The sequence below is a fragment of the Capra hircus genome, chromosome 5 (assembly GCF_001704415.2).
Source record: "Capra hircus breed San Clemente chromosome 5, ASM170441v1, whole genome shotgun sequence".
Lineage (NCBI taxonomy): Eukaryota > Metazoa > Chordata > Mammalia > Artiodactyla > Bovidae > Capra > Capra hircus.
Window position 1 is genome coordinate 22,658,456 of NC_030812.1, and position 12,554 is coordinate 22,671,009.

Genomic DNA, 12,554 nt, shown 5'->3' on the forward strand with positions numbered 1-12,554 from the left:
TTAACTCCTTGGGGTAGGAAAATTGAGAAAGTCATCATAAACCTTCAAATATTGACTAGGCTGGCACATATAAAATTTGTGCTGAGGTAGAATCAATGGCGAGAAATTATGAGGACGCTTATTCTGTTTTATTTTAAGAAAGAACAATCTAATAATTAACATTGTGCAACCATGCAGAGAGCTGTTTGTCTCACCAAGTATTCTGAATGCATGCGAGCAGAGGCTGGTGGACCCAGTGTCACCACCAATATTGTAGAAGAGTTTCCTCAACTGAAAGGAAAATTGTGCAGATGGCTTCTAAGATATGCTGTAATCCTCCAATCACATCCTCTGCAAACTGACCTGTATTAGTTTTATACTGTTGTCATTTCTTCTGAATGCCTTGGGATGCAATTTAATTTGTTTTTATTTTATTTTTCTTTTATTTTAAAAAAATTTTTCATTTTTACTTTATTTTGCTTTACAATACTGTATTGGTTTTGCCATACATTGTTTTCATTTTATTAATATTAATTTGACTAACACACTTAATAGATTATTTTGTTAACACTACATATCAATAGTAATATAACACATTAATCTATATTAATATAATTTTAATTTTCTCTAATTTAATTTCTCAATATACAATTTATCTTAAATATTAAATTATTAATTTCTTAAAGTTTAAATTTTTATTTTCATTTTTAAGTGTCCTGATTTCCTAAGTTGATGTGACATGTCTGACTCGTCTTTGTGTCTTTGTGGCATCTAACTCATTACCATGCTCATCATAAGTACTTAATACATAGTTGGCAAATGAAAAAGGATAGTCTAGAATGATGGGTAAGCACATTCAGATTATAATATTTCATAAGATGAGTAGATAACTTTTAGTACTTCTGTCTTGCTTACTACCATTCTTCCCTCTCTGGACACTGGGAATGGTGGTCATATATGCAATATGTAGCCTTCTTTCTGGCCATTAATGACTGAGCCAGAAGTTAACACATGATTCAAGCTGAGACTATAAAACTGGGTAGTTGTATGGGTAGCAAAGGAACTCAGAAGAATGGTTTACTGAAAAACAGTGAAGTAGATGAGAATATATTCTATGAAGGTATAATAAAAATGCACTTGAATTAATATCGCTTTCTATGTAGTTATATCTGAGGTACAATTTTTAAAAATGTTTTTATTTTTTATTTATTTTGGCCAGACCATGTGGCCTGTGGGATCTCACTTCCCCCATCAGGGACTGGTCCTGGGGCATGGCCATGAAAGCACTGAGTCTTCCCACTGGACCACTAGGGAACTCCCTTGATGTACCATCTGAAATGCAATTAGGTCCATTCGTTTCTGTTTATACTCAAGTTTATTTATTAATTTTTTTTTATACTCAAGTTTAATGTTTGCCTTTCTTTTCCCTCTTTGGAATTAATTATACTTTTCAAATACGTATAATTTTTACATGATTCAAAAGTCAGAACTATAGAAAGATAAACTCAGAAATCTTACTTCCATTCCTATCCTTCCTACTCGTTGCCTGTAACCCTCCTGTTGTTGTTTTAGTTGCTAAGCTGTGTCTGACCTTTTGCGACCCCATGAACTGTATAACCTACCAGGCTCCTCTGTCCATGGGATTTCCCAGGCAAGAATACTGGAGTTGGTTGCCATTTCCTTCTCCAAGGGATCTTCCTGATCCAGAGATAGAACCCATGTCTCTGGCTTTGCCGGAGGATTCTTTACCCGCTGAGCCACAAGGGAAGCCCTGCAGTCCTCCTGGGTGGCTATTTGTGAGCTTGTAGATGATCCTTAATATTTTTTTTGCAAATATAAAAAATGCTTTCCCTTTCTTATTATTGTTATGTATTTTGAAATTTCAGAAAGTTTATATTTTGACTGCAGTGCTTACCTTTATATTAATATTTTGTTTTTTTAAAGCAAAAGGTCATGATTCCCTTTTTCTTTGCATGGATTTCTAAATTGCTTTAGACTTTTAACTGACATCTTTTGACTCCCACTTATATTGGGCATTACCTGCATGCCTACCAATGGTCTTATTTTACTTTCCCTTTCTCTTCTCCAATGTTTTTAGCTATACTATTTCCAATTTGTCAGAATGTTTAATATTTACACGCTACTCTTCCAGTTTTCCCCTATTTGTACTTAAGTCTTAGAGCTATGTTTAAGTATAATCAGTGCTTTTGTTTCTGTTTCCCTAGTCTTCTCTTGACAGGATACAGGTGATTGTCCAGGAGATTTCTTAGGGTGGGACCATGATCATATATATTCTGATTTCTTGCATCTTTAAAACTATCTGCCTACAGTCGTGATATTTAAAGGACTTCAGGGCTAGATAACACAGCCTTGTTTTTAAAAGTGGAAGTGGAAACAATTTGAGTAACCAACAACCAGGGATTGTATAAATAGATCATGCTCAGTCAAATAATGGAATCCTGGCCTATATAGCCATTGTGCATGCTACAACCGCTGTGGAAAAATATAAAATGACATATAAAACCTAGCATGATCCTTGGTGGTCCAGTGGCTAAGACTCTGCACTCTCAACGCAGGGGACCCAGGTTCAATCCCTGGTCAAGGAAAGAGATCCCACATGCCTCAACTAAGACCCGGTGCAGTCAAATAAATACGTATATAAATAGCACACAATAAAGTGTCAGGATACTACAAATGTGTGGGCATGTATGTTTAGCAAAAAGCAGGTTGTGACACACACAAAAGTTAGGAGTAATTTCCCCTGATGAATATGGTATTAAGAATGATTTTTAAAAACTAGGCAAGGAGTGAAAATTTCAAGGTTTATTTTTAATGTGTTGGTTTTAATCAATATCACAGGATGCAGCATACCAAGGAGAGAGCAGAATGATCTAATTAGCAAGCTCGGGACAGCCTAGGCCAGTTTCGGCGCCCTCCTGTGCCAGGTAATCAATCAATGTTGGCTGGTGATGAAGAAACTAGAATTAGTCACTCCCAGGCAGAGTCATTTTAAGCAATAGCATTAACTTTTTAGAATCCATCTCCTGTCTTCCAGGGTTGTGCTGAAGATGAAATGAAGTAGTATGTATGTAAAACTGCAAGTCTTGGGGCTGGCATATAGTAAGTACACCTATCACTTCTTCTAAGAGGGGAAGATAAGATTAGTACCACCTCAGTTCAGTTCAGTTCAGTTGCTCAGTCGTGTCCAACTCTTTGCGACCCCATGAATCACAGCACGCCAGGCCTCCCTGTCCGTCACTATCTCCCGGAGTTCACTCAGACTCATGTCCATCGAGTCCGTGAAGCCATCCAGCCATCTCATCCTCTGTCGTCCCCTTCTCCTCCTGCCCCCAATCCCTCCCAGCATCAGAGTCTTTTCTAATGAGTCAGCTCTTCGCATGAGGTGGCCAAAGTACTGGAGCTTCAGCTTTAGCGTCATTCCTTCCAAAGAAATCCCAGGGCTGATCTCCTTCAGAATGGACTGGTTGGATCTCCTTGCAGTGCAAGGGACTCTCAAGAGTCTTCTCCAACACCGCAGTTCAAAAGCATCAATTCTTCAGCGCTCAGCCTTCTTCACAGTCCAACTCTCACACCCATACATGACCACCGGAAAAACCATGGCCTTGACTAGACAGATCTTAGTCAGCAAAGTAATGTCTCTGCTTTTCAATATGCTATCTAGGTTGGTCATAACTTTTCTTCCAAGGAGTAAACATCTTTTAATTTCATGGCTGCAGTCACCATCTGCAGTGATTTTGGAGCCCCCCAAAATAAAGTCTGACACTGTTTCTACTGTTTCCCCATCTATTTCCCATGAAGTGATGGGACTGGATGCCATGATCTTAGTTTTCTGAATGTTGAGCTTTAAACCAACTTTTTCACTCTCCTCTTTCACTTTCATCAAGAGGCTTTTTAACTCCTCTTCGCTTTCTGCCATAAGGGTGGTGTCAACTGCATATCTGAGCTTATTGATATTTCTCCCGCCAATCTTGATTCCAGCTTGTGTTTCTTCCAGTCCAGCGTTTCTCATGATGTACTCTGCATAGAAGTTAAATAAGCAGGGTGACAATATACAGCCTTGACATACTCCTTTTCCTATTTGGAACCAGTCTGTTGTTCCATGTCCAGTTCTAACTGTTGCTTCCTGACCTGCATACAGATTTCTCAAGAGGCAGGTCAGGTGGTCTGGTATTCCCATCTCTTGAAGAATTTTCCACAGTTTATTGTGATCCACACAGTCAAAGGCTTTGGCATAGTCAAGCAGAAATAGATGTTTTTCTGGAACTCTCTTGCTTTTTCCATGATCCAGCGAATGTTGGCAATTTGACCTCTGGTTCCACTGCCTTTTCTAAAACCAGCTTGAACATCAGGGAGTTCACGGTTCACGTATTGCTGAAGTCTGGCTTGGAGAATTTTGAGCATTACTTTACTAGCATGTGAGATGAGTGCAATTGTGCGGTAGTTTGAGCATTCTTTGGCATTGCCTTTCTTTGGGATTGGAATGAAAACTGACCTTTTCCAGTCCTGTCGCCACTGCTGAGTTTTCCACATTTGCTGGCATATTGAGTGCAGCACTTTCACAGCATCATCTTTCAGGATTTGAAATAGCTCAACTGAAATTCCATCACCTCCACTAGCTTTGTTCGTAGTGATGCTTTCTAAGGCCCACTTGACTACTCATTCCAAGATGTCTGGCTCTGGATTAGTGATCACATCATCATGATTATCTGGGTAATGAAGATCTTTTTTGTACAGTTCTTCCGTGTATTCTTGCCACCTCTTCTTAATATCTTCTGCTTCTGTGAGGTCCATACCATTTCTGTCCTTTATCGAGCCCATCTTTGCATGAAATGTTCCCTTGGTATCTCTAATTTTCTTGAAGAGATCTCTAGTCTTTCCCATTCTGTTGTTTTCCTCTATTTCTTTGCATTGATCACTGAAGAAGGCTTTCTTATCTCTTCTTGCTATTCTTTGGAACTCTGCATTCAGATGCTTATATCTTTCCTTTTCTCATTTGCTTTTCGCCTCTCTTCTTTTCACAGCTATTTGTAAGGCCTCCTCAGACAGCCATTTTGCTTTTTTGCATTTCTTTTCCATGGGGTGGTCTTGATCCCTGTCTCCTGTACAATGTCACGAACCTCATTCCATAGTTCATCAGGCACTCTATCTATCAGATCTAGGCCCTTAAATCTATTTCTCACTTTCACTGTGTAATCATAAGGGATTTGATTTAGGTCATACCTGAATGGTCTAGCGGTTTTCCCTACTTTCTTCAATTTGAGTCTGAATTTGGCAATAAGGAGTTCATGATCTGAGCCACAGTCAGCTCCTGGTCTTGTTTTTGTTGACTGTATAGAGCTTCTTCATCTTTCGCTGCAAAGAATATAATCAATCTGATGTCGGTGTTGACCATCTGGTGATGTCCATGTGTAGAGTCTTCTCTTGTGATTTTGGAAGAGGGTGTTTGCTATGACCAGTGAATTTTCTTGACAAAACTCTATTAGTCTTTGCCCTGCTTCATTCTGCATTTCAAGGCCCAATTTGCCTGTTACTCCAGGTGTTTCTTGACTTCCTACTTTTGCATTCCAGTCCCCTATAATGAAAAGGACATCTCTTTTGGGTGTTAGTTCTAAAAAGTCTTGTAGGTCTTCATAAAACCATTCATCTTCAGTTTCTTCAGTGTTACTGGTTGGGGCATAGACATGGATAACTGTGATATTGAATGGTTTGCCTTGGAGACGAACAGAGATCATTCTGTCGTTTTTGAGATTGCATCCAAGTACTGCATTTCGGACTCTTTTGTTGACCATGATGGCTACTCCATTTCTTCTGAGGGATTCCTGCCCACAGTAGTAGATATAATGGTCATCTGAGTTAAATTCACCCATTCCATCCATTTTAGTTAGCTGATTCTTAGAATGTTGACATTCACCCTTGCCATCTCTTGTTTGAGTACCACCTACTTCCAGATAACTAATAGGGATATATTCCTATGCTTCCCTGGTGGCTCAGAGGTTAAAGCATCTGCCTGGAGTGTGGGAGACCCAGGTTCAATCCCTGGGTTGGGAAGATCCCCTGGAGAAGGAAATGGCAACCCACTTCAGTACTCTTGCCTGGAGAATCCCATGGAGGGAGGAGCCTGGTAGGCTATAGTCCATGGGGTCACAAAGAGTCCAGTTTACTTTTTTTGAAGAAAAGATAAACATTTTGTCTATAAAAATAGATAAAATGAGCAGAAAGCCAGTAAAAAGAGCCTCAGGCGGCCCATAAGGGTGTTATAGAAAAACACAAGAGGGAGAAGGAAACAGACATACAGAGAGAAAAGGCAAGACAGAAGAGAGATCATCAGAATCTATAATTCTTAGGGCTTATACTTTCCTATGAGTAAGAGTGGAGGAAGTCTATGCCCCTAAATTGTAACTGTGCTGTGATAATAAAAAGAAATAGAGTATACCTCTGCTTCTTTCATTGTTGTTATCTACTCACTAAGTCGTGTCTGACTCTTTTGTGACCCCATGGACTATACCCTGAGAGGTTCCTCTGGCCATAGGATGTCCCAGGCAAGAATACTGGAGTGGGTTGCCATTTCCTTCTCTGGGGATTTTCCTTACCCAGGGATTGAACCCGAGTCTCCTGCCTTGGCAGGCAGATTCTTTACCACTGAGCCACCAGAGAAGCTGCACCTGCTTCTTTAAGTAACTGGTAAGGATACTAAACTCATCACTGGTCTTATAATAGCTGTCCCCCCAATAGGGCTGACCACAGATGCACCCCAGAGTAGTCAAATAAGAATCTGAATGTGAAAAGTCAGGCCTAGAATGTCTTAAGAGCATCTCTTTAAGTAATTCTGACAACTGACCAAGTTTTGCTGGCCTGTACAAGGGACTACCACCTCTCCCATCTACAAAGACAGTCCCAGAGCAATTTTACTCCCTGAGCCCCCTTCTTTCGTAAGAGTCTCTCTGTGGAGATGAACAGTATGTGCGCTCCTACGGGTACCTCACCCTCCCTGAAGGTGCCCTCAGTGAAAGCAGTGGTCACTCAATTGTCCCCAACAGCAATGACCTTGTGCTTCTTCCATTCCATGGCCAAAGACAAGACTTCCCTTGTGGTCCAGTGGCTAAGACTCCACACTCCCAATGCAGGGAGTCTGGGTCAACCCCTCGTCAGGGAGCTAGATCCCACATGCTGCAACTCAGAGTTCTCACACCACAACTAAAGGTTCAGCATGCCTCAACTAAGACCTGGTGCGGCCAAAGAAATAAATAATGATTTTTTAAAAGCTTTTTTTTAAAAAAGGACTTACAGAAAAACTACCCCTTGATCTTAAATTCACATTAAAATATCAACCAATAATCTGATTCTCCCTGAGGATGGAGTCTGATGACTAGAGAAGACAAAAAGCATAACTTCACGTGGAGAAAGAGAATGGAAGCCCGAAGCATCGCAAAGACATTTGTTTCTGTTCCGTCACCGCTTTCTGTTTGGTCCAAGTCAGCTGGGAAAGCCAGAAATGAGTACAAATTCTACTTCATCTACTGATTATTTGAAAAGTTTTGCTCATTTCTTCTTTACCTCTTTTTGGTCCCCAATTTCTAGAAGAGTCAAAATAAGATAATCATTGGACAGTGAAGTAATATTGTACTTGAACTGCTGAGAAACCAATCGGTACTCCTTGCTGAGTTAATGTGTCATCCAATTTTGAGTGTTACCTTGTATTGATTTAATCTTAATCTGCTAAATATCATATTAAGTAAGGGCATGCAAAGATAAAGATTAGAATGGGAGCATTCTTAAAAATATTCACATTATAAAGTATAAGAGAAAATATTTTAGGCCACAAGTCTTAGTACACTTCAGTATTTCCCATTATATCTGCCATTACATCCCTGGGGTATCCACTCTCTTGTAGTGCCAAACAGCTCTGCTTGTCCATATACTCCAGACATTTTCACCCTTCCTGTCTTGGCTTATCCTATTCCTAAGGACCTTTTCTTAGGAATAATTTTCTGGGGACCTTTTCCACAGAAAGGATTTACAGTCATTTGACTCTAAAATAATAGTCAAGTCCCCAAATTGCACTGTAAAAACCTGGTATTCATTATTTTCAGCCCAAACTACAACTCTATTTATAAACTAATAAAATAAGAAAATCACTTTCAAATTTTCTCTGACAAGTTTCCAGAAACTTTTGTTGACAGACTAAACTGCTTAGACAATCAGTTCCATTTATAAACGTTGTCAATTAAACAGTCAATTTCAAACTGCATTTATAAATGTAATATACTCAAACTAATTTTTATGTGCCTCCAATATCTTAAAGGACTGATTTATGACAAACCAAAGCTTCTCTAGCATTTAAAGCTCTCTTGTTGCAACTCTAATCAAATAAACCTAAAAATAAAATAAATTGAGTTCTCAAATATTCCAATCCAGTTCTGTTTACAAACTCAATCAACATCTTATATACCTTTCAACTTAGAATCTCAAGGTTAAAATGTTACCCGTTTTATATTGAAATCACAAAGACAGGCTTTCAGGATCCAAGAATGCTACATTCTCTTGAAATAGCAAACATACTGGCCCTTTTTAGCAAAGTTTAATTTGGGTAGATGGAATTCAGCAACCCCTAGTCTGGTCTGGATTCAACTAATCTCTTTACTGCCTGATTGAATTCTGCATTCTTTTCATATTCTTTTTGTTGAGCTCTGTCCACAAAAGCCCCCATCTGTCTAAAACCACCAGCCTTCCTTTATTTAGTCCAAAATTTAACTGAATTATAGCTTTTCCTTAAGGTTGATGTGCTAAATCCTAAAAATCGCTTAGAAATACGCATAAACTAAGTTGGATGCAAATCACATTACCACGTTCATCCTTGTAATACCACCATCACCACACACACGTTGGTTTAGATTATTCAAGAAGCACGGTGAGGCAATAGGTGATTAGGCAATGAGTTTCAATGTCTTTAAAAAAATTTTTTTTGTTGATATTTGTCTAGAATGCTCTGTGGAAAGAACAGAGATCTTTTTTGTAAGAAGTGTTTGAAAGGCTTGTCTCCAAGGCAGTTACAAACTGGACATTGCTAGGAGAAATTCTGTTGTGTGAAGACGGTTAGAGCTGGAAGGCATTTGATGACATATTTGGTCCAGCCCCATGCTACACAAAGAAAACTGAGCTCCAGAGAAAGGGGACAAGAAAGAGGGGGAGGGCTCCTTTACTGAACAACTTCTGTTTCAGGCACTGTCCAAATGGACCTTCAATTAAGATGCACACAGTGGCGCTTGAGAGTCCTTTCCCGCTCTCTTTCACCGTCAGACATGCTGTAGCTGTTCCCGTGTTCCTCCGTACACCCATCTCCTTATCTTGCATCCATGTGGCCTCCCCCTCCATTAAGTCAACAGCAGTAGTTAGCATTTCACTACTTCAAATTTCTAACCTAGCCTTGCATGTACCCCAATACCTTGTAAACAGAAGTCAAATTTTGAAGGAAAGGGAGATGAATAAGAAGAGACTCTCTTGCCAGAAATTTAGAGAAGAGCAAGGAGTGGAACTGGACAGAAGCTGGGGTCGGGATGCGGGGTCAAGGGAAGGACAGGGAACTGAGCGAGCAGAGCGAGTTCACAGGGAAAAGGAAGAGGGTGCAGATCCACGGCAGAGAGGGGACAATTGACTGAGCAGGACCTAGAGAAGCAGGGGGCGGTGCGGGACACAGGTAGAAGTCACTAAAGGAAAGAGAGATGCTTCATTCTCCAAGACAGGAGGAAAGAAGGCAGAGCTGGGACCCAACACTGCTGAGGCTGTTGATGAGAAAACAGTTCAGGGACTTCTCTGTGTCCAGTGGCCAAGACTCCATGCTCCCAATACAGGGGGCCTGGGTTCGATCCCTGGTCAGGGAACTAGATCCCACATGAGACAACGAAAGATCCCACATGCCACAACTAAGACAGGTACAGCCAAAAAAAAAAAAAAAAAGTTAAAAATAAATAAACAGAGTAGATAATCACCCTAGGATCAGGCTTAAGTGAGGAGGAGCATATAGACAGGGAGATCATGATGGTCTGTGTGCCGAACCCCTTCATGAACTGTCTAATGGGGTGAGGGAATGAATGAGCTGGAAGGACGTCGGCAATTGCGATTTTGAGGCAGGGCCCTTCTGAATGATAACACAGCAGGTTAGGGCTGCTGAAGGACCGACATGGTGAAGTAGAAGCCACGTAAAAAGCACAGAAACCATGACTCTGACCCCCAGCTGCAGGGGTCCTTCCTCACCTCATGCTCCGCTATGTGACGTGCTGGGTTAGCTTCAAACCCAGTGCTCCTGGGTGAGGTGCTGAGATAGTGGAAGGGACAACACACTGGATTTATCAGTAGTGACAGTGATAGTCACTGAACCTGAAAGGGATAAAGATTCTACTCAGTGCGTATAGATGCTCGTGTTCCTCTGCCCTTTCTTCAGATCTCGTCAGGATGATTCCAAGCAGCAGGCCTGGGAGGCCACTCTGGAAATCCTCAAGGGACTCGCAGATCCTCTCTCTATCTGCAACAGACCGCAACGCAGATGAGAGCAACCTTTCAGTTCCTAGGCTGTTCCCCCTGTAATTTAGAAGTCCAGACAGTTACTCAGGAAAACAGGAAGAAAAACTCAGGGGCCCACTTAAAATCAAGTTCAGTGTGGGGTCTCCCACTTCCTGGAGGAAGCTGAGCCAAAGCTGCTAGTTAAAACTTGCTGCTTTGAAACCAGTTCTCGGCTTCACTCCACTGGCTCTTGTCTGGACTCAGAGAGGAAGTCTTTTTCCCATTTAGGAGCTTTCCTTTAGCTCCTTATTCCAAAGTCCATAAAGGAAGACAGCAGAAAAGACTGGCCTGAGCTCAAGAAGCAGAGATGAAAACCAGACCTTTATTCTTTTTTGAGAGTGATGGCCAGAGATGGCTTTCTATTTTATATCAGAAATGTCTGTTGTTTCCATGGCAATAACAATGATGAGTGTGGCTAAGGATCCCACCGGACCTGGCTTGGTGATTCTGGAAATCTCCACAGGTTTAAAAGTGTCAGAGCTGAAGCCAAGACCTCCCTCCCCTCTGTCTCCTTGACACACAAACAGCTCATGCACACAATACCTTTCTGAGCTCTGAAGGTGTTAGGAAAACCCTCTTTGTATCATTTTGTCCTGGGATGAAGAATTAAATAACATATTTTGCCAAGGATGTTTCTAAATATCTCTCCACTCCAGAAATATTTTTTGTTCTCAGCAACCCTACCGAGGCTGAACCAGGATGCCTATAAAAAGCCTTCTGTGTTCCCCTTAATGAATCCTCAGGAAGGATGGAATAAGATGGGGGTCAGAGCCTCGGAGCCCGTGCCAGATGCTGAGGCTGCCAGCCTGGCTGGGTGCGCTGGTGGCAGCGCTGGGCGCCCGTCACCCCGCCCCTCCCGCTGGCGTGGTCTCTGCCCGCACTCCTTAAGGGAATTGGCTGGGCTCCTGGCTTGTCTCGCCTGTGTGTCTGGTAGTCATCTCACCAAGTGTGGGATGACTTCCATGCCAGTTTCCCAGATGCTCACAAGCACGGAGCCAAGGATCAGCTGAAACAGAAGGGAGGATCGAACTAAGACGCCCTCTTGACAAGACCCGGCCACACTCGGGCTGTGATTCCTGCCACCGGACACACCTGTCAGGTAAAACCCAGTGAACCATTCAGGAAACACCCTATGCCTCCTGTTTGGAGCTGATCCTGGAAACAAGGACTTTCCAGAGATGTTACCAAGCGTGAAAGTGAAAAGAAAAACCCTGGGGCCCTTGGTCCCCTGCAACACCTACCCTATTTGCACAGACAGGAGAAGTCAGGAGGGAAGAGGGTTTTGCTGCCTCCCCTCATCACCTCTCCTCCATGAGTGTATTTCCCCCAAACTTCAAGGATCCCATCTTCGCAGCTTAGAACTCCGGAGGAGCTGGCCTCCTGGTAAAACTTTCCACCCCAAAGTCAATGCTGGTGAAACACTTTCTCATTGAGCTCAATGGTATCCACCTCTTGGTTGATGGCCAGCGTTTGCAAATCAAAAGGACCTGCAGGGTGGGAGCACTTATAGTCCCTGGGCACAGAAATACAGTCTCTTAGGACAGCCTTCACGACTCAAATGCTCAAAGGCCAATGCATTATCAGAGGCTCCTCCAACAGCTCTCCCCTCAGGAGTTAATTCCAGAAGAATTTAAAAAACAATTCTTTACCACCTTGTCCAGGGCTTCCCAGGTGGCTCAGCTAGTATAGAATTTGCCCGCAATGCGGGAGACCTGGGTTTGATCCCTGGGTCGGGAAGATCCCCTGGAGAACGGTATGGCAACCCTCTCGAGTATTCTTGCCTGGAGAATCCCATGGACAGAGGAGCCTGGCTGCAGTCCATGGGGTCCTAAAGAGTCGGACCTGACTGAGTAACACTTTCTTTCCTTTCTTGTCCAAGGAAATCAGGATCAGGATCCAAAGAAGACTATGGAAATGGGAAATGAAATCCTACGCTTAGGGAAAGTGGGGGGTATTAGAGAAAGGAGGGGCCAAGAGGAAGATTATTTCAAGGCAGG

The 12,554-nt window shown here is 42.0% G+C and overlaps 1 non-coding gene across 1 annotated transcript; it reads left to right on the forward strand.

The window, feature by feature from the left end:
* On the forward strand, nt 2,513-2,585 carry TRNAE-CUC. Its single transcript has one exon. It is a non-coding gene; the product is annotated as a tRNA-Glu (tRNA).